The sequence below is a fragment of the Simochromis diagramma genome, unplaced genomic scaffold, assembly GCF_900408965.1.
Source record: "Simochromis diagramma unplaced genomic scaffold, fSimDia1.1 OVJJ01000343.1, whole genome shotgun sequence".
Classification (NCBI taxonomy): Eukaryota; Metazoa; Chordata; class Actinopteri; order Cichliformes; family Cichlidae; genus Simochromis; species Simochromis diagramma.
Window position 1 is genome coordinate 1552945 of NW_024386831.1, and position 22216 is coordinate 1575160.

The 22216-nt window shown below is 41.0% G+C and overlaps 1 long non-coding RNA gene across 1 annotated transcript; it reads right to left on the reverse strand.

Annotated features, from left to right (window-relative positions):
• Positions 1-2909: 2909 nt before the first annotated feature.
• LOC120730865 lies at positions 2910-17574 on the reverse strand. Its single transcript, XR_005695226.1, has 3 exons — positions 17039-17574; positions 12703-12831; positions 2910-5153 (listed from the first exon to the last, which is right to left on the reverse strand). It is a non-coding gene; the product is annotated as an uncharacterized LOC120730865 (long non-coding RNA).
• Positions 17575-22216: the final 4642 nt, after the last annotated feature.

Here is a 22216-nt window from a genome sequence, read left to right on the forward strand (position 1 = left end):
ACAAAAAAGAGCTTCAGTTTATAGTTAATCTCAAGAGATATAAGCTATTAATTGCTTGTTTTTACTTTTTAAAGACAGATTGTGTTTGTGTTAGCACATTTGATAAATTTCAAACTAGAAAAGGTTCAATAATTCAATGTAAAAATGTAAATGCACCTGAAATAAGTTTTTCCACCAAACAGGGTTGAGTTCACTTGGTCATAGTGTTGTGTTTCTCTGCCAGTAACTTCTTTCTTCTGCACTTTTTGTCAATGATTAGATATTTGATGCTGCAAAGCCGGTGGATTCTGCCAGCTGTGATTGGCAGCTGCTCTGAATAAGGTAAGAAAAGACATCATGAAGTCAACTAGAACATGAACAGACTATTTCTTTCCTGTTTTGTCATCCGTTACTGCCAAGTGGACGAGCCTCAGCTGGTGACATCGATGTAATTACCGTCTTAGTAATGTGTGCGTAAGGCTACAATTTAGTCTTAATGCAGCACTATGAAGCAAGCCTAAGAGCACAAACATAGTGTAAATACAGTATAAAAGGCAGAGGTAACTTCCTGGTGGGAAAAGTCAAGCTAACACAGCGGCAGGGGGCGACTACTCTGCTGGAGAAAACGGCCCTCAGATCCCTGATCTGTGACCTCAGGAAAAAGATTCCTGTTAACTTTTTGGGCTCAGTTGCTACTTTCAGGTAGTAAAATTAAAGCTTTAAGAATTTTTTTTAAGTTATGGTCATTCTCAGAAAGATTATCCAGGCTAAATCATGTAGCATGCACTGTCCTGAGTTTCTCGCTCATCACATCAACTTTTAAAACACCAAGATGGCAACAGTGAAAATAGTTGGATTCATCGTTGGAATCGATGTGTTGGCTGGGAAAGCAGTGTACTAAAGCTGATAGGTAGATAGTTGGCGAAACACGAACAGTTCATCATATTTTCATCTGGAAATTCATAAGCATGCAGCACGCATCCACAACAACCCGCAGTCGCTGTCTACATAAGCTAAATTGGTGTGAGTTGACATTTGCTGCCATTTTCATGATTTCTCTTCACTTTGCTCAGTGGGTTGTTATCTTTGTCCTTTTATCTTTCATCATTTTAGCCTCTGGCACATGTCACATATCAAAACACCTGCATCCAAACATGGTAAATGGACTTAAATAAGCCTTTCATACTCTAAGTGAGCACTCAAAGCACTTTCTATATTTGGGGTTCAATAGTTTGTTCAAGGGCACTTCAACTGAAAGAGCCACGGATCAAACCGTTGACCCTCCTATCAGCACATCACCCACTTTACCTCCTGAGCCGCAGTTGCCCGTATGAAGAACATGAAGAGACGGATACACCAGCTGACAACAAAACAATTTTGGAGTTTGGGATTTGAGATAATTCAAGACCTGTGCAGGTCACAGTTTCCATATCTTATTTTAGCAGGACACCACTGCTCAGAGTGCATCCCAGATGCTGCAGAAACTTGTTCTGAATGCCAGCTTGTTGTCCATGTTGTTTCCGCATGTACTCTGTCTTCACTCTGCTGTAAATATTCATGAAGGGGGCAAAGCTTGCTGATCAGCATGGGCTGCTCTTGCTTTTTCTAGTCAGGTTTTCTCCAGGACAGAGAAAACTCTTCGTGAATATTAAACTAGACAAGAAAATGATATTTGTAGTGTGAGTTTTTTCATTCTAATTATGCAGAAATATGAAACACTGGGAAGTGAGAAGGTTGTAAGAAGTTTAATGTGATGTCAGCTTCCATTTACCTGTAGAGAAAAGAAAAACTGACCTTCACACTTTAATGAAGAACATCAGCTGTCATAGAGCATTGAGGGTATTACCTGGTGTTTTTTACCATGCAGAAGTATAACTTTGAGCTGCACAGAGGCAAAAAAAGTAAAAACTATGCACATGATTCTTTCAACAAGCACTTAATTTGAAGGAGGAATGGCTCACCACAAGTACTCTGTCATGTTTATAGTACAACATATGAAGAGAAAAATTGTGGTTGAGCACACATCCTGAATGTCTTCAGAGGAGCCGAACAAAAGCTAAAGTCAGCAATTTAGGGATGGATTGCTGATGGATGAGCCCCATGTCAGCCCGAAAACTTTTCTCTGCCTCACTTTCTTCAATAAAGTATATTAGAGACTGGTAAATGACTATAGGGGCATTCTTTTCATGGAGCACTGTATATTTAATACAACATCATAAAGATGTGGACCGAAGCACGGCCCGAAGGCTCATCCAAACAGCATCTGTAATTAGCAAATCATACAAAGAAGCTGGTCCGCATTCTCCCAGTGAAACCAAAACTTCCTGCAATAAGTCGAGAATATTCTGGATCTTCTGGTGAGTTAGTGCTCAGAGATTTAAACAGTGGTTTGACCTGTTTAATTTTATCACCGCAAGTTTTATGTTTTGGAGGATTGATCCTAAAAAAGTGTAACTTTTTGCATTTACAAATGAAATATTCAGGAGAAACATGGATCTTAAACCTCTTCACTTCAGGCACAAATTGGTGTATCCACATAATTTATGAAGTATGTCAGTTCTGACTCTGCTGTTCCTGGACTGTTCTCCATAATGGACGTTTACCTCGTTTAACAGAGGATTTCTAACACAGACTCTGATCTCCGAGATATTTTAACCTCTCAACATCCTCCAGGTCATTCTAATTATGCAGAATTAGAATGACCTCATATATATATATGAGTGTTATATTAATGTGCACCCTTCTTTATAATCAAACCGAAAGATACTGAGCTCAGTAAATGTTAAAAGGCTAGTGGTAAAACTGGACGGCCACATTTTAAAAGTCCTGGTGCAGGTGTGCAGCAGCGGTCAGTGGAAGAGTTTCTCTGTGAATTTCCCATTCCGTGGCAGCGTACTCGGTGCTTGCTCGGAAGTTTAGGGTTTTTTTTCGCTGTAAAAAGAAGTTTTCTTCCCACGCACTTGATGCTCGACCATCATGTGTTTGGCACCATTAGTCTGGACTTATTGGAAAAGCGAGGATGGTTATACCTGCTGTAACAAGGAAGCTTATCTCTGGTCTCCTTGACATCAAGTGTGTCCATAATATATGTGTCTAGTATATTTCATAGTATTCTAAAACTGGTCTCATCTAATTCTCACAAAACCGATGGGCGAAGGAGCCTGAACGGTTTTGCTGAATAATGCATGGTGGAACATATTTCTCAACAAGCGTGAGTAAATCTTCATGAAAAAGAGGTCTCTTTAGTTTCACTGGTGGAAAGAAAGGAAGACAGTCACATAATCCAAATCTTCTTCCTACGGGCCCAAATCATCTTTCTTGTGACTTAGCACGACAGCCGCTCGCTGCCGACAGGGCCAAACACTAGAGCTGTGCAGATTATACAGCCAGCACAAAAACCCAGAGTCCCTGATCACAGCAGCCGAGTTGGACACTTTAGGGGATTGTAAAAAGCTGCAAGGGATTGTTTACCAAATATTGACACTTGGAAGATAAATTATTCAATCCTAATTGACTCCTGCTTGAATAATTGATGCTAAGAGGGAGGAGAGGTTTTGTTCTGAGGCGGGGGAAAGACATTTCACAGCTTGACCATGTGAAGCAGACTCTGCAAACTAAACTCACAGGCTGCATAACTTAATATGAGCAGACAGGTGAGTGTAGTTGGAAAATACCCCCCGTCGCTGAGCCGTCTGCCTGTCTGTCTCCGCACACAATAAAGCAGGTCAGATTTGAGGCGATCTGAAATAACAAACTGTGTGCTGCAGGCTGCTGACTGAGATTGGGTTTGCTTGTTGCAGCCTCTTTCTTTAAAGTTTATTCAGCTCATTTGGTCGTGCCAGCAAATGATTGCAAAGAGCACTGTACAAGCTAAAGCAGTGTGCTTCAGCTTTTATACTAATCTGTCAGGCCTGGTACCCTAATGACCCAAAGCTCCTTTATGTTCTCAAGACTGTGCCAAGTTTAGAAGATGGAAAACAGTCTCACTTGATTGCTTTCTGCAGGGCCTGCGTATAGCACTTGTTCTAAATGGTTGAACTCTTTGTCCAAAGTCAAAGGCAGAGATAAAAGGATCTAATGGGCTCCATTGTAATTTTCGAGAGTTGCTCTGAGATGCGGTGGATTTGAAACAAAACCTCAAATGCAGTTTGGCTGAAAGCAGGTGAATTAAAGAGAACTTTTTAGGTGGAGGAGCTGTAAAAGGTCTAAATGTTCTGGATGCAGGTTCACAGCAAAATAGCATGGTTGGTCCACAGCACAAGATGTATTAGTTTCACAGCGCTGGCTGTGTTATTTGTTTCGGTGTGTTGTAGCAGTGGAAGCCAGTGAAATAGAAAACTAAAGATGCAACACTGGACAGAAAAGCAGCGTACTGGGTCTTCAGATTCAACACGTCAACCTCCCACTGCAGAAAGCTGAAAGTAATTTCAGCCTTTAGTTCTAATAAAACTAAAGGCTTAGAAATAACTACAGACTGACTGAAGACTGTTTTAGAGGAAATTGCGGAATCTGGATTTTCATTTTTACATCCTGGTAATACAAAGCAGTATGGATGTGTTACCCCATGACATTATACGCCGTGTTTACACCTACTAAAAGATAAAGAGATACGTGCACAGCAGGGAGTAAAACACTAACCAGAACCAAATGATTTTCACAGATTCACCAAGTATAGGTTTTGATTTTGATATTAAAGTTATGAACTTTTATTTTTCGTAGCATGATGGAGAAATGCTTCTTAATCTCGGTGCAAAAGCTAACTGAAGCATAATCGCAGTCTTGACTACACTTGAGTCAAGACTGCGTAAATCTGGTTAAACTAGTAAAGAAACTTTGTGGTAAGTCATGTAAACAACAAAACTGTGTCCCTGGAAATATTTGAGACAAGAAAATATTCCCCTCATCTCAGTTTCTGTCAGGTCATGCATCACTCCCCCACAGTCCCCCTCCCCAGCTCCCCAGGCTGGCTGGCACAGTGATGCCATTCAAGGCGGGGAAAGATGAGAGGGTCTGCTCTATCGACCATACGGGGGAGAAGTGCGATACCTTAGCTCTCTCTCTCTCGCTCTCTCTCTCTCTTTCTGAGTCGCCGGCCACAATGAGGTTCCCACACACGAGGCATCGGGTTTGAGTCTCAGCCTCGCCTCCTCGCCTTTCACCATTCATCCTCAACTCTGATAAGGAGAGAAAAAGAGATGTGAAAGGGAGAGGTGGCGGGGGGTTAGCAAAGAGAGGGGAGAAAGGGGGAGGCTGAGAAGGAGGCATTAGGGTGAAAGAGAAGCAAGACGAATGAAAGGAAACGGAGAGGCACTTGGGGGAAGAGCGAAAAAAGGTAGAAAGGAAGGGAGAGATGGAAAAAGGACGTAGCGACGAGAATATGGGAGATTAGAGTGAGGGGAGTGCCGAATGAGAGGAGTCGATGTAAAGGCAAAGAAAAGGAGGAGTGTGAGAGAAGAAAGGATGAAAGAGAGGCAGCAGAGGGCTTTTAGTGTGTGTGTGTGTGTGTGTGTGTGTGTGTGTGTGTGTGTGTGTGTGTGTGTGTGTGAGTGAGAGAGAGAGAGAGAGAGAGAACTCTGCTTATGATTAAAACTAAATAAAAACCTGATTCTTTACAGGTACAGTACAGTGTTTTTAAAACTATTCACATTTCATTTGTCCAATTAGCCAAGTCTCAAAGTCAACAACCAATAAAAAAAATTACACAATAGGGCCAATGTAGGTAAAATGAATAAATACAGACTCAGGCGTATTGATATTGGTCTGTTGTGGAAAAAGAGGAGAGCTGAGTTGATGACATTCCTGCTCTCAGTGTATTCAGGAGCAGTAATAACAAACCTTTATTCTGGGGATGGATGATCTCAGACCTGCTCTGCAGAATGCAGGTGTTAAACCATTTCAAAGCCATATTCTTGTAGTACTGTGGTGTGATGAGGTTTATCCAGCCTTGAAAACCCAAGCCAAACAGTCCAGTTTTAATAGATCTATTAGTTTATATCGTCAGTGAATGTCCAGACTGCTTTCTCCTAAATTCAAGGATACAGTCTTAGAAAATGTGAGTTTTGTAATAATCTGACTCGAAGACAACATCGTGAATTTTAGTGAAAGTGAAAAGCTGACAGGAGTAGACAGAAATCTGCGTCTTCCTTCTGACATAAAACTGAACCAATCATTAAACGCAGATTCCATTTAACAAGGCTCATTATAGGAACCAGTACAGCCTCTCAGGGTGAACCACTGAACATTTCCTGCCTTGTTTTTCTGCTGTTTCTCTGGGTGACAGCATTGCAAACACTTTTAGCAATGGAATCAGTGCATTTCTTTAAAAGGCTGGCTTCAATTCTAGAGCTGGTTTGACATGCAATTAATTTGAAAATGTCTTGTAGAAAGGAAGCAGCAGGTGAGTTTAAACCACACTGCAGTCTGGCGGACGTCCTCTCTTTGCTGCTTTTAGTGGTTTAAAAAAACAGGAGCTGAGTGACAAGGATGCCCAGATGCAACAGAAGAAAAATGTTCATATGTCTTTTGTGCCCACAGCTGTGAAGCTAATGGCCATATGTTTTTTGTTCTTTCAGTGATATGATTGGATTGCTGACTTTTTTTCTAAAGCTGTATCATTTTGTCTTTACCAGTAGAGGAAATTCACTCAGCCAAAACAGATGAGAAGTCATGAAAATGGTATGAATGATGGGAAATTTTAGCATCTTTAGCATCTGTTCAATGACAATCGAGCTGACTCCATCTGCTGATGAAGCCCATGTGATTCACAGAATTGTTTCTGAAAGCCACAATAGTTGTGTGGCTATTCACAATACATTCAAACAAAAAAACTGTATATGAAAGAGAGTTCATGTCTTTCTAACGTCCAGCGAGGGCGACTCTCTGGGTGCAAAAAGACTTCCAACTGTATAGAAGTTGATGACAAATGGACCCTTCAGCTCACCTGATTTATGACTCCAGTAAACACTTTCCAGATGACTTCATGGTCTCAATTACAAGTTTGAAATCTTAGCGAATACACTCAAATGTTTAATTTGAAAATTATGGACTCATTAATGTAAAAGAGAACATTACTGTCTGATTGTTAGCATATACAAGTATGTTTCACAGTCAGAGCCATCGCCTTGACATGTCTGGTTTCAAAATGTGAAGATGGCTCGATGCTTCACAACAACACTTTGCTAAGCAGTGAGTAAGGGTCAGGTGAGCGTAAGGAGCCTTTCTAAACAATGTTAGTGCTAAGTTTCAGAGCCTGGATATTCGTCTGTGAGCCGGATCACATTTTCCATCAGTTTTCCAGAATCAGATGGCATTTGTTGTTTAGGATCATGTGATCAAATTTTCACTGATTTAACACCCCAGATATTTATATCCAGGGTCCTCTCTCACTTCTGTCACTGCCAAAATAAAGAGTGCAGCCTTTATGCTGCCTCCATGACACACTTGTATATTATCAGGTACTTAAAGCATTGATATCATCAGTTATATGAAACAGTGTAACACCACACTCCCACTTTAACTATGCCGAAGGCAGAAAGAGCCAATGAGTGGTTATGAGTGGCCACTATAGCTATATTGACTGAGCCACTGTCTGTTTATATATAATGTAATAGCTCTTAATAGGCACCATACTGTTGTATTTTAACTGGCACATAACCAAAAATTGTTCTGGGACTTACCCAGTTTTCTGTGCGTCTGCACGAGTCCCCTGGGTGCTCGCATGCTTCAATCAGGGGATCTAATGGCAAACAAAACTTGCTGATCTGTTACTTTTTTGTTTAGCAGAAGAAAAATAAAACTAGAAGTAGAATTTAGACCTTATAGATGATTCCACCAACCATTTCAAGTTATAGTAAATATCTGTTTCTGTTTCTGAGTTATGGCCAATATAAAATCCAACCTTGGACACAAAGTTTAATCATTTTACCCTTTAAGGAGTTCTTCTGAAATTTTGTTCAAATTATCTTATAAATTCTATAACATTCTTTGACCGCTAGATTAGAGAAAATTCATCCTTCAGTCCAAGATAAAATTGAAAAATGCCCTGAAGGCCTTCAAAAGCATTCATAGGAATAAAATGGATGGCCAGCCTGAAAAACATGTCTGCAGCCTCAGCTGTCACTAAATACAGAAAAAAAAAGCACTTCACACTGTCTTTGCAGACTTTGAGTTATTATAGTCTAAATATATACAAACTGCCAATGAGAAAAATTGTTTAAAATACCCTGTGATTAAACTTTTTGTCTGTGGTGTTTTGCATGGTCATCAGTGTTGAATGCTAATCATGTATTAAGACATGTGCATTCATTTGGGACAATTTTTTGCTAATACATATTTGATGTTCTAATAAATAGTAAATTTAGTCATTCTTTGAAAAAAGGAAAAAGTGTATAAAAGTGTATTTTTATCCCTGATGTTGTTACAATTCTATGTTGTCAGCAAATTAATTAAACATGTGACCATAACAACAACAGCTATTTTTAAGCTAATATTAAGCCAGCTAACGCTAGAGTCGTTTGTCCTAAAAATCTTATTAATCATAACAGTCCATTAAAGTTACATCCACCTCAAAGGAAGTTTCATTAACGTAAGGTAACAGCAGCTAACAGAGGCTAACCGTGGCAGAAATAGCACTTATCCAAAGATAGTTAGGATATCCTCAAGTACTCTGGTTTATACAAACATCAGAAGTGAACTTCTCTGAGTCTTTGATTTGTATCGGACTCCTTTCACCCAGTTTTACATCCTTCTCCAGAGGAAATAGATATGGATGTTGAAAGCCGAGGCAAACAGAGGACAGACAGCTACCCAAACATGAAAAAACAAGGTCTGGAGTCACTCTGCTGTCTGAGCATCAGCAGAGCTTTTGAGGTGTCTTAGGAGGAAAAAATGTATTTAACTGATCTTTGTTTTATTTCTGATTTTATATGATTCAAACATGTTTTAAAATAGTGTTTACATTTTTTTAGCCAAACAATAGAAACTTGTTGGCTGGCTGTAATGTGGTGCAGTCTAGATTTAATGTTTTTGATCTCTGTTAGCTGAGTAAACCAAGTTTATCCTACGGCAGCTACTGTAGCTAGGATTATGCATTTGAATTGAAATATTGTTTCAATTTGTTGAATTGTTGAAATATTTAAAAGAAATGCTGACATCTAATCTGTCCACTTGATTTAGATGTCACTATAGGACTTTATAGGGAAGTAAATCTATTATGCCATTAGTTATACTCTCAGACTGAGAAACATTAAACTTTATTCACTGAGATGAAATAGTTGTAAATAAGTAACACATAAGGAACACAGTAACACACACCCACAGACACACACAGAACACACAGAAGATAACACTCCCACACACAAACCCACCACAGAGCAGCCGTCCTGTTACTGAAGTGGATTAGCTTCCACAATGCCATCCTTTATTCCCGATGGAATGTGACTTTTTGGGAAAAGAGGACCCCCACACCATACACTCCCCTCCTCCCTGCACAAGCCCTCCAGCACTACATCCACCAATCAGCTCTAACCTCCAACTATTTTCACTTTTTAAAAACAATATCATCAATCAAGGCAGGTGGGCGGCTGTCAGGGGGCAGGAACGCCCCACTTAGCTGTCACATGGCAGCGATTATTGTGCTCATCGCGGGTAGCGGGGAGGGAGGGGACGTGGGTTATGACAGAGTCTGTTGTCTGTGCTGGCAGATCGATTAAGCCGTCCACAAACAACAACACAGACGGGCTGTTTTTTGTCTTTTATTGACGTTCCAATTAAAACTGTATTAACTGTAAACTATGTTTTGGACATAAAGTATGAGTGGCACGACAGAGCGATCAGGAAGCTGATATTAAGATGTGCTATTGATCGGAGGAGCTAATTTAGAGGGAAATAACGACTATGTGTCATTACAGAGCAGAGCAGGTGAGGTGGAGCAAGGAGGGTTGTTTCTAATGACCAAATTGCTCCAGTAATGGCTCGTCTAACATAAATATAGAGAAAAGGAAGTGCTTTCCAACTTTTTTGGTGGACAGTTGTCTGTAGATCACCTGTGGATGTAAAGCATTTTAAAAGAGCGGATAAAGCTCCCATTGAGATTCTGCAGCAGCAGCATCAGTTTGATGCAACACACACCCCTAAAACAGGATTGAGGTCAAGTAAGCAGCAAGTGAAAGGAGTGAATCTTGTTAAAGCATTTTTAGCCTCTCTGCGCCCCTGCTGTGTGAGCAGGCTTTACCAAAAATCCATCACTTTCACTTAGTTTGCGCTTTTTGCTCACATGGCGTGAGTCACAAAGAAAGGGAATAAAGAAATCATCCGTTTCACAGCCAAGAAAATGTGCCAGTTTAGCTGCAGAATATGACGTATGTGTGCGTGAGCTAGCATCCTGGATCCTACACAGATTGTGTTAGAGGGGCATTGTTGATGGGAATGTAACGTGACTCACACATAATAAAAGAGTGTGACTTTAAATAAGAGGAAAGTCACACGTTCACAGACGCAAACAGAGTTTCCATCCAAATATAGGCAAAATTGGAGGCAACAAATCAAGAAAATCTCCAGGAGATCCATTTGTGTTGAAATAAAAGGAGCTGCTGTCCCTGATTTTCACTGTAGTGCCATTTATAGCTGTTGGAGAAGAACGATGATGAACTTGAAATGAAGGAGTGTTTTGGGGGCATGTTACACTTTCCCTATTGCTCAGAACTCCTTATTTAATGTATTTGCTGTTTCCATTGCTTTTGCTTCTTTTGTTTCTATTTTTCTTTTGGGTAGTAAGATGCAACCACTTAAAAAGATAAATGGCTTCTCAGTAGACCCGCTGCTCAGATGCCTTGATGAAATAAGGGCCTGGATGGCTTTGAACTTTTTACATTTTAATGAACAGAAAACAGAAGTGATGGTTTTTGGTGGCGCTTCTGAGGCCACTATTATAGATCTTGGTTCACTGGCACAGTATGTTAAACCAGTCATCACTAATCTGGGAGTTAAAATAGCAAATCTTAAACTTGAAAGCCAGGTCAGAGCTGTTGTAAGATCTAGCTTTTTTCATTTGAGGGAATTAGCCAAAATAAAGCCTATCTTATCGAAACAGCATTTTCAGACAGTAATCCATGCCTTTGTTACTTCTAGGCTGGATTATTGTAACGCACTTTATTTTGGGGTTAGTGATGCGTCCATTAGGCGCCTGCAGGTTGTGCAAAATGCTGCAGCACGTCTTTTAACTGGAACAAAAAAGTTTGAGCACATTACCCCAATTTTAATTTCACTCCACTGGCTACCTGTACATTTTAGGATTGTTTTTAAAATTCTCTTATTTGCTTTTAAATCTCTTAATGGCCTGCCCCCCCCCACCTCTCGGAGCTACTACAACCATATACACCTGCCCGTTCCCTTAGGTCCGCCAATCAGCAGCTCCTTAAGGTACCGAAAACTAAGTATAAATTTAAAGGTGATCGTGCTTTTGCTGTAGTTGCTCCAAAGTTGTGGAATGATCTACCCTTGCATGTTAGGCAGGCCTCTTCTCTCTCTGAATTTAAAAGTCTTCTTAAAACATATTTATTCGCTGAAGCCTTTGGCATTGATTAGAGGGGTTGACTCAATTTGTTTTAACATGTTTCAATTTATTTTAGTTTTTTAGTTATTTATTTATCTTATCTCATTTTAATTTTCTTTACTTATGCTATTAGCATGTACAGCACTTTGTGAACTCTGGTTTTATGTTAAAGTGCTTTATAAATAAAGGTGGTATGGTATGGTATGGTAAGAGTTTAAAAAACACAGAAAGGAGAGTCTGACATACAGACAAGTGGCTGTTAGTCCACAGAATCAGTCAGGAGCCTCACTAGTTTAGGAAATGCTGTACGGTGTGATAATGATGCTGTTAAGCTATGTAAAATAATACATGCAAAAGAAAACATGTTCTGAATCTCATTTGTTGTTGTTTTTAAGATAATCTCAACAGATATTTGGGATTCAGGCACTTTTTTGTAGTTTGATGTTGAATCATTTGTTAGCAGTGGTAGCTGCTGCTTTCCTGAAGTGCAGAGTAGGGTATGATGACCTCTGGAGAACGGCAGGGTGCTGTTTAGGGTCAGGTCCACTTTGACCTCTTTATTTGGAATCGTGAAAATGAAATCTAACATTAGAAAAGTAGCATCGTCTGGTTTCTGAAACTGTTTTGTTTAGCATGTGGCTACAGTGCAAACCAGAACCTAACATGGAGCTTAGGATATCCACAGCCACCAGATTTGATACTTACTTAAAATTGATGATGTGCATTATCAAGCGAGCCGCTCTGAGAAGAACAGATTAGAGTCAAAGTTGGTGAAAAAAATGAAATATTACTTTATGGCTCCAAAAATGTGGATGTCATTTACATTGTGTATTTTGGGAGCCACACAGACAGAAACAAGTCAGAGTAAGCTTTGATGAATGAGTTTGTGAGTGACTGCATGAACTTCAGAGTGTATACATATGGGCTCTGTGTGTGTTTGTGTGTGTGTTTCCCCGCCACCAGCGTCCAGCAGCGGGGGATCAGTGGACCAGATGTGTGTGATTTATGGCGTGGCAGAAGCTGCGGTGGCGAGGCCTCCAACGTGTTAGACATTATGAGCCACAGATGGAGACCAACGCCGTTCGCACCATCAGGATTCGACCTGCCCTTTCTTTCATCTACACTCACAGCGCTGTTTTTGCATATGTATATGTGTGTGTGTGGAGTCTCACCCAATGATGACCTCGCTGTTGTATTTTCAACAGCATCTTCCAAAGTGGCGCTGGTCCATATGGCTATGGAAGACGCTGGGTGTTCATATGTCATCCGTGTTTCATCCACGACCTCGGAGGACAGATGAGCTGAGAAACAGAATGGGGAGTTAAACGGGAAGAATAAGACAAAAAAGGCTAAAATGATATTCACGCGCACCTCATTATTCCCTGGAAATCTCATAGTGTAAACTTAATGCCCCCAGATTTCTTCTAAGGAGGATGAAAGGGTGGGGTTGAAGGTTGGAGGGGCAGGATGTAGTCACTCAAACTGTCACCGGTTCTGATTAATGCTTTTTCTCCTCCAGGGCAACTTCCTCCTGCAGCTTCTCTCCATCCATCCATCTATTCCTCCACCCTGCTACCCCAGCCTCTATTTATTTGTCCTCCCCTCCATCCATCCCTCCATCCATCCATCTATCCTTGCTGTCATATTCATAAATCAGACCCCACATTGATTTTCCTGCCTGCCCAGAGGCAATCAAAAACTTTTCTTTTAATATGACTTAAACCATTGCGCCTTGGACTGGTGTGCAGCAAATTGATTTTCAAAGGCCTTGGCTTTTATTTTGTTAGCGAGTCGTTAACGGCAGATTTTAGAACTCAGCATAATAATCACAGATGGTGAGTTATTCAGATTTCAGTGTACTTACGTCTCTTTTTTCTCTGCTTAACACAAACAGCAGGAAAATGGTAGCAGGATGACAGCAGGAAAATAGATATTGCACAAAATTACATTCAGCATTACAGCTGCTCATATTCTGTTTTAAAAAGAAGATATTGACCACTATGGGGCAAACTGTGAAAATGTGTTACATTTGTACTATAATTTAGACATTTTGAGCATGATTCATATAGCTAAACTGGAATTTTTGTATTTTCTATTGACTTTTCTCCCCTAGAGCAAAACGGTACAGAAATAAAAAGCTAGAGACTGTTTTTTTGTGCTTAACAGACACTGATTTTCTACTAAAAGTGATATTTAGATGAGAAATTAAGCTATGAGCTGTGGGTGCATCACACAGATGCACAGAACAAGCCACCTCCACTCAAAGACACCTGAATAGAAATCAGTGGGAGAAAACTGACATGCTAAAAGATGCATGAGTGCAGCGCAGGTTCACAACCATTTCAGAAGAATTGTGAAACATTTCCATGCTTTAAAATGAAAGCTGTGGCTCCCTTCCGGTTTAGAGTTAAAGTAAACATCCAAGCTGGGTCCAAGATGACTCCTGCACTGTGGGGTTTGCTTTGTGTCAGGTATCTGTAATAAAGATGCTCCAAAAACATCCAACACCAGATCAGAGGGGTCCAGTTCACTGACTCCAATTAGCTGAGGGGAGCTAGCAGCTTCAGCCACTTGTGTTTATAAGTCTTTATATAGATTGAAAAAATTAGAGTGTTATGATTCAAAGGGGGTGAAACAGCTACAGATATTTTCTGTAAAAACTTCATATAAAAAATAAGAAATATAATATAAGTAAAGATCTTCAGTTGTTAATGTCACATGATTATCTAATCATAAAAGTGCGTCAGGGCCTTGAGAAAATAATTCTGGACCCTAATTTTTTTTATTATCATTCATTTCATGCTGTGTTTCAGTGGTGCAATTTCCAGTCTTATTCTGTTAATCAAATTCTAACAAATGTCACAGCTGGCAGCTTTGCCCAGTTGGTAATCCAGCCTTGATGGAATTAAAGTAAATTAGAGCCTGTTCCCCTCTGCTTAGGGCCATCCTGATAGACTTCAAAATGAGTATCAGGATTCTAATCCGTTCCTCAGACTGATATCCAAGCATCCTTTCACCGAGTTGTCTGACAGCGTGTCAGTCGGGTTAAATGACCACATGTTTCAGCACTGTGGCCGCCATGCAACACACCATCACTGCCACTTTGCTGTTTCCCTTCGCCCTCCTCCTCCTGACACGGTGAGGACTTGTGCATCCTAACCGTGTTAGGAGGAGGATTAAAGCCGCAGCGAGTCTGGAGCGCGAGCGAGGTAGAGGAATCGAGGAGACGCTAATACTGACTGACATAGAGGGAGGTTACAGACGAATAAAGAAAGGAAAAGAATGAGCGCATAGTCTTGTTGAACACAGAGGAAGTCGAGTGTGCGAGGGTTTAAAGGCACGGAGAAAGAGACAGATGAGGCTCAGACTCAGCTGACAGGTGTAATTGGAATCTAAATGGCAAGGAGTGACGGTGACTGACAGAAGCTTAAACCTCCACAGCGCCGCCCCTCCCTCCCAACATATCCCACCAAAAGGAAAGAACAAAAACCACACAGCAGCTCTAGGCTGTGACCCCAGTGCTTCCTCCGCCTCGCTCTGTGACCCGGCATCTGCATCTCAAATCTGCTCAGTGACTACAGAGCAATGAAATCTGTGCAGAAGAGCCTCTGAGCCTCCTGACATGTGGTCAGTTCTTCTTTTGGTTGCTTTGTCAGATAAAGACATCTATCATGACACAAAGTCTTTTCTTTACAAACATACATCTAATTTCCATCAGCATAAACGGTCTCCTAGCCTCCTGTACTAAATCAGTGCGCTTTAGAAGACAGGTTTCCAGTCTCCTACAGCTAGCACCATGTTAGCAATACACTTTGATTTCTTTGACAGTCGTTTTAGAAAAGGAGAAATATGGTATGAAATTTACATCTGTATTGGTACAGATACGTTTTTGTCAAACTCTTTTTTGCTTGGGACCAGTGCTAGCAGTACAGATGCTCGTAGAAATGTTCCTGGACATAATTTACTGGTTCAAATGGGACTAGTCAACTAGTCTAAAAGACAGAAAACACTAAAACTAATCAGTTATTGACACGGATGAACACATTTTGTCAGGGTCCCTGTGTCTACCCGGCTGGCTCAGTGTGGCTACATGTGTTTTTGTTTTGATTTTGCTCCTGCTCTCTCTCTCCCTCCCTCTCTGTCCCTCCTGGGTGGAGCTCATCTCAAGCTCCCTGCCCTTGGCCCACACACCTGTCTGCAATCACACACCTGAGCCTCGTTACCTGGCCGTTGTCTGGCTGCTACTTAGATGGCTGCTCAGTATCACTCGTCGCTGGACTGTTACCGACTGTTGTTAGTAAAATCCCAGCTAGTTTTGATCTCTTGTCTTCTTTGTGATGTAATTCTTACCTCTCCTTTGTAAATAGATTTTCTTGGACCTGCCCCTGTTTTTCTGGACTGCCATCCATGCGCGTGTTTGGAGTAAACTCTATTGTCTGAAGTGTGGAGCGTTCCCCCCCTCCCTTAAAGACTGTTAACTGCCTTCCCAAGTTCGCGCCTGAGTTCAGTCAGTCTTGACAGAATTGGCTGTAGAGTGTGTGTAAGAGCACACACATAAAAGCATTAATTTCATTCTTTGGTAATCAAATTGTGTTTTAAATATTGCTGAAATGTTCCAAACTTTGTACCCGCTGCAGACACACTATGTTAGATTAGTTTGCTATGTTAGACTAACATCAACAGGGTTAGGCCATCTTTCTTGGAGGCTGGAGTCCACACTCCTCTGCTAAGTGTGATAACATTACTTTGGTTGTGTTGACAGACAAACATTTACTAAATCAAAGTCCTGCAGAATTCATCATCTGCTCACTTTCAGCTTCCTGTCACAGAGAGAGAAGACACTTCTGTGTGAATGATGAGGGATCATCGATGGTCATTGGTACCTGTCCAATCAAGGAGACATTAATCCCTAAATTGATATCATGATTAGATTCATAATAAATTGAATTAAGTCAAGGCTGTCGTTTCTTCACTTTATAACTCTTGTTCACTTTTGAAGGGTAGACACTATCAATAAACATAGGACATTGGCTTTAAACAGTCATTCTTTTGCATTTTGTGCTCTGATGCACGGCAATAACAACGTAATCCCCTAGCCCATCCGGTCTCACCTCACGCCACACCGTTTGGGAGCTAGTTGTTCACAGCAAACTTTTTTCCCCACCTCAAACAGATGAAGTTGCACTGCTGTATCCTCTGATTATGAAACCGCTCAGCATGTGTCCTCTCCACACATCTGCTCTGTAGTTTTAATAACTCTGCAACTGGAGAGTTGCAGCTCTTGTTAAGTAAATCCAGCCTGACCAAAAGCTAGCACCAGAAGCTGCACTGAGTCGCACATTCAAATGTGGGCGTATGAAAAGTGGCAAGTTGCTGGTGTTCTGTTAGTGGGGTAATACAGGAACACTGTTCCCATGGCAACAGCGTTAACGCACATGCAAACACACATCTATCGATTTGCCTCTCTCTCTCACACACACACACACACACACATGCACGCACACTCACCCCATTGGATCTAATTAGCCAGAAAGCTGACAAGGAGATGCTAACGCTGCTAATGGCTGGATGCGAAAGGAACAGACGGTTTGGAAATGGCAAAGCTTCATCCTGTTGATCCGCCTCCTGTTTTTCTGCTCATCCTCCCGTTTCTCTCTCGTTCATCGTCATTGTAGGCCCTCCACTTTTGTAAACATGGATGTTATGAAAGCCCTTTGAAAAGACTTAAGAGCCCAAATGTGAATTGAGGATGTGCGCTGACGTATGCCAGCCCCACTGAGTCGGCTTTCTAAAACACGCACAGGAAGCATCTCCAGTACATTAGCAGACCCGTAAGGTCCATTAGAACCTAGAAAGCAGAGGAAAATATCACTGTGTGGAAAGAACAGATATTTTCTGACTGTGCTATGAACCTGTTGAACAGCACGAGTACCGAAGACAAAATAACAAAAAGAACAGGGATCTGTACTCCATCTGTTATTTTTGGTACACGCTGGACTTAATATTGACTCGTTAGGGCTAGCTAAAGCTCCATTCACAAATAAGTGACAAAAACAAGCCAAATTACCAGCGTTGCACAATTAACGTGTTAGCAAGCATACTACTGACAGATCTAACCAACACAAACCAATGTGAGCTAAGGTAAATTCTTACAACATCTGATGAATTTTAGTCCCCTATTCAGACTCTTTCAGGATCTGTTTTAGCCTTCATAAGATCTCAAGAACTTTGAACAAGAACTCCTGCTGTGTGTGTGTGTGTGTGTGTGTGTGTGTGTATCAAAGTGTTTTGTTTTTTTCAGTCACAGGTCCTTATATATTGGAGACTTCAGATAAGCCAAATATGGCTCACTTATTCAGCCATAGGTAGCTCACATATGCCCAAAAGACTCTTATCTGGAGCAAGGTGCATGTTCTTCACCAACCTGTGAGCACCGGCACTGAAATGAAAAGTCGGCGGTTCCACGAATGTCATGCATATGATAAGCAGCCTATTTGAAACTTGAATTGGTGTCCACAGAAGAAGCGGCTACTCCTTCATGGTTCATGACTGTGGCCAACACTTTCCACATTACATGTAATTCAGTGACTGTAACATCCAACAAAAGTCCCTTTGAGTCCTGTCATAAAACACATGGTCATGATTTACCCTTCATTTGCGCTATTATTTTATTGGGTATTTTTCCCATTTTGGTTCGTCTATACAAAAGGTATATTTGCTTATGTGAGATCACAGTTCTGGGGCATTTAGTTGAATCGTGACCAATTGTGGCCAATTTTTCCTGTTACCCCCTCAGAGCCAAGGACAGCAGGCGTCTTTGCGGACCCTCCATCTTGCACCAAAATGAGTCGGGGAGGGGGGCTTTTTCTGCATCTGCTCTGTTCTGAATTATGTCGTCCAAACTGCCTCACCTCTGACATTTTCTTTCTTTAATCCCTCCAAAGAAAAGTAGCATCGCTCATTTTCTTGGAACAGTCTTCATACAGTAATAACCATAATTAACATGCCATTGTTGCTTATTTGGGTTTGATTGCCATGGTAACTGATTCACCTAAGCTGGCTGGAGGAGGCAGCTCTGCAGACCCTTAAACTGCCGCACAGTAAGCTATGTGAAGGAGAGGGAGAATAAAAGAGAAAGAATGTATGAAGGAGGGAGAGACTGTGAGAGATGGGCAGAGAGGGGAAACATACAGGGGGGAGAGATGGAAGAGAAGAAAGAGAGAGACCGACTAAAAAGGGAAAATGAGAGAATAGAACAGGGAGCAAGAAGAAGTCCTTCACGCTCGATTCACTGGGATTAAAATAAAGATGTTGGCTGCAGGGTGGCCACAGATCCTCCTGCATGATGCACAGCCAAGCCTTGCAGTATATCTTTAGCTTAGATATTAAATTACATAAGAATTAAATAAAGGATAGAGTATGAATGCAATGTAAAAGATTAAACATGAATATTACTGTAACGAGTAGATAAAGAAAAAGATGAAGAATGATACACAGTTAAAAATTGTGATACATAAGTAATACAAAGATACAACCTTCAGACTTCTAATGGAAATAAAAATGCACACAGTGATGCACGCTGCTGCTCCTTTTCTGCTTTTTCTTCCCTTTCAGCCACCTGTAAAGCAGCCTCACTATCAGCACAGCAGCCCTGCTGAGGAAACACTTAGCAGTCAGCTCCACAAGTTCCTGGAAGGACTGCGTATAAAAAAAAAGGCTGGTTAATGCCAATTTATTTAACCCCCCCCCTCCCTAAAACTCACATTTTTATTTGTGGACTTTACTAGGGTAGCTTTGCATTATTCACAGATCAAAATAACCCTTCTCTATGTTATTGTTTTGGTCTATGGGTTTATGTGTGCTTATTTTGGGTTTGCTGGTTATTAAGAATTTTTTTAGTTTGCTTTTCTTAGTTGTTCTTGAAATGTAGAATTGCAGGGTGAGATTTTGTTATGCTTTTTATGATTTTTAAGGCAGTCTGAGTTTTCTTCTTTTTGTGTTTAAGCTTATTCTGGTACAAGTCTAGTCTCCTTAGTGCGTCCTTGTTGTCAAGTCTTTGTCTTTGTATTAGATGTTTCCCTGTTTGGTTTCTTTCTGTTTTATTTTGTTTGTCATCTGTTCCTTGTGCTCTGTCTTTTATTTTATTTCCTGTCTTGTTACCTTGATTAGGTTCAGGTGTTTCCACTCCCCCTGATTAGACCTATATACACTGATCAGGCATAACATCATGACCACTGACAGGTGAAGTTAATAACAATGATTAGCTCTTCACTGTGGCACCTGTTATTGAGTGAGATATACTGGAGAGCAAGTGAACATTTTGTCCTCAAAGTTGATGTATTTGAACCAGGAAAAAGAGGCAAATGTAAGGATTTTGAGCGAGTTTGAAAAGGGACAATCCAAAACTGCAGCTCTTGCGAGGTGTTCTCGGTCTGCAGTGGTCATAATCTATCAAAATTGGTCCAAAGAAGGAACAGTGGTGAACTAGTGACACGATCACGTGTAGCCATGACCATGATGAATTGCCCGTGTGGTCCAATCCAACAGGTAAGCTACTGTAACTCAAATTGCCAAAAATGCTCATGCTGTTTCTGATGGAAAGATGTCAGAATACACGGTGCATCACAGTTTGCAGCGTGTGGGTCCGCATAGCTGCAGACCAGTCAGGGTGCCCATGCTGACCCCTTCCTACTGCCAAAAGGTCCAACATGGGTACACAAGTATCAGAGCTGGAGCATGGAGCAGTGGAAGAAGGTGGCCTTGCATGGTCTGATTAATCATGTGTTCTTTTACATCAGATGGATGGTTGGGTGTTTGTGGGGAATACCTGGCACCAGGATATTCTATGGTAAGAAGGCAAGTAAGCAGAGGCAGTGTGATGGTTTAGGCAATGGTCTGCTGGAAAACCTTGTCATGCCATCCATGTGGATGTACTTTGACACCTATCATCTACCTAAGCATTGTTCTACACCCTTTAATGGAATCGATAATCCTTGATGGCTGGAGTTTCATTCAGCAGGATAACGTGCCCTAACACAAAGCAAAAATGGTTCAGGAATGAAACAACGAGTTTGAGGTCTTGACCAAATTTCTAAGATTTTAGTCCAATTGAAAATTTGTGGTGATGTAGTGGACTAACAGGCCCAATTCATGGAGGCCCCAGCTCGTAACTTACAGTTAAAGGGCCACCTGAAACAGAGTTAAAGGATGTGTTTCTAAGATCTTGGTGCCAGATACCACAGCACACCTTCAGGGGTGTAATAACATCTGGCTGCCTGTGGGTGGGACCTATTTCCCTCAGATGACTGTTTCAGAAATCACCAACATCATACAGATGGCCATGTTTGATATGGACCACTGCCACAGAAAAAGGATATATATATGATAGAAATCTATGACTTATTTAACCATAGGCCTCATTTCCCTAGACCTATATTTCTCACTTTCTAAGTTCTGCTAAGTACTAGATGGATCACTGTAACATAATTCTCCACATCGATCAACTAAGAGTCTACATGTAGCATTTCTCCACTACTCCATCTCTGTGCTCCATTTAATCAGAGAGCGCTAATCCAGCAGCCTGACAGTCTGTTAACCATCCAGATAGATACAAAAAGAATCATAACCGGCTTCATATCTTTGTTTTCATGTGACTGATACTGACTGTCAGGCTGCAATAAACCACCTGAATGTCTTTTTATTCTCCTTGAAGTGAAACATCTTTTGGGTTGCCAGGTTACAGCAGGCTGAAAACCCGCTGCGGTGTGTGTGGTAAAACTAACGGGGAAGCCAACACAAAGAGAGGTCATAATGGAGAGTTTCTACACCAGACATGAGTTAGGTTCCACAGTTATTAAAAACCAACTCATTATGTTATGTTATATAACCATTTCATAGGGTTAATAACAGCTGTCAACTTCCATTTAACATGAAAACATCACTGTCATTTTGTAGTCTAGAACTAAACATGCAAAGCTATATCAGAGTCCCAGAGTCAAAAATATGAAGATGGAAATGATCAGATAGGTCACCTTTAAGAATTACCAACTAAACTGGAGAGGTTATATCCTCAGCTGGATTTGGAATACCTCTGTGTCACCACAGAAAGACGAGCCAGGAGTGGCAACACAAATACAGGACATCTGTCTGAATGTCACAAAAGTCTGAAACACTGAAAGTCTAAAAAAAAAAAAAAGACACAAAAAGCATCAAGGTCCGAAACAAGGAGGCATGTTCTACAAACCAAGGACATCTTTCCGTTGCAAACGGATGACCCCCTATGAGCAAGCACTTAGCAAGAATGGGAAGGAAAAACTCCCTTTTAAAAGAAGGAAACCATCAGCAGAACCAACCTCTGGGAGTGACAGTCATCTGCCATGACTGGTTGGGGATGAGGAATTAGATGAATTACTTAAAAAAGAAACTTAAAAAACAAAAAAAAAACAGTGTATCAGCCCCCAGATGGACTGGAGCTGATTCTACAGAAGATGGGTCTGAAAACTGGAGGCTGTCACATACTGTCCTTTTAACCTCAAGTAAGCCAACAGACTGAGAGCAAAGTGCTCTGCTGGGGGTGACATGGTACTATGAGGTCTTTAAACCGGGAAGACAAAAGACGAGTTCACATAAGGGTTGGACAGACAGCACAAAATTTGGCTGCTACACTCTGCATGTCCTATAACCCTT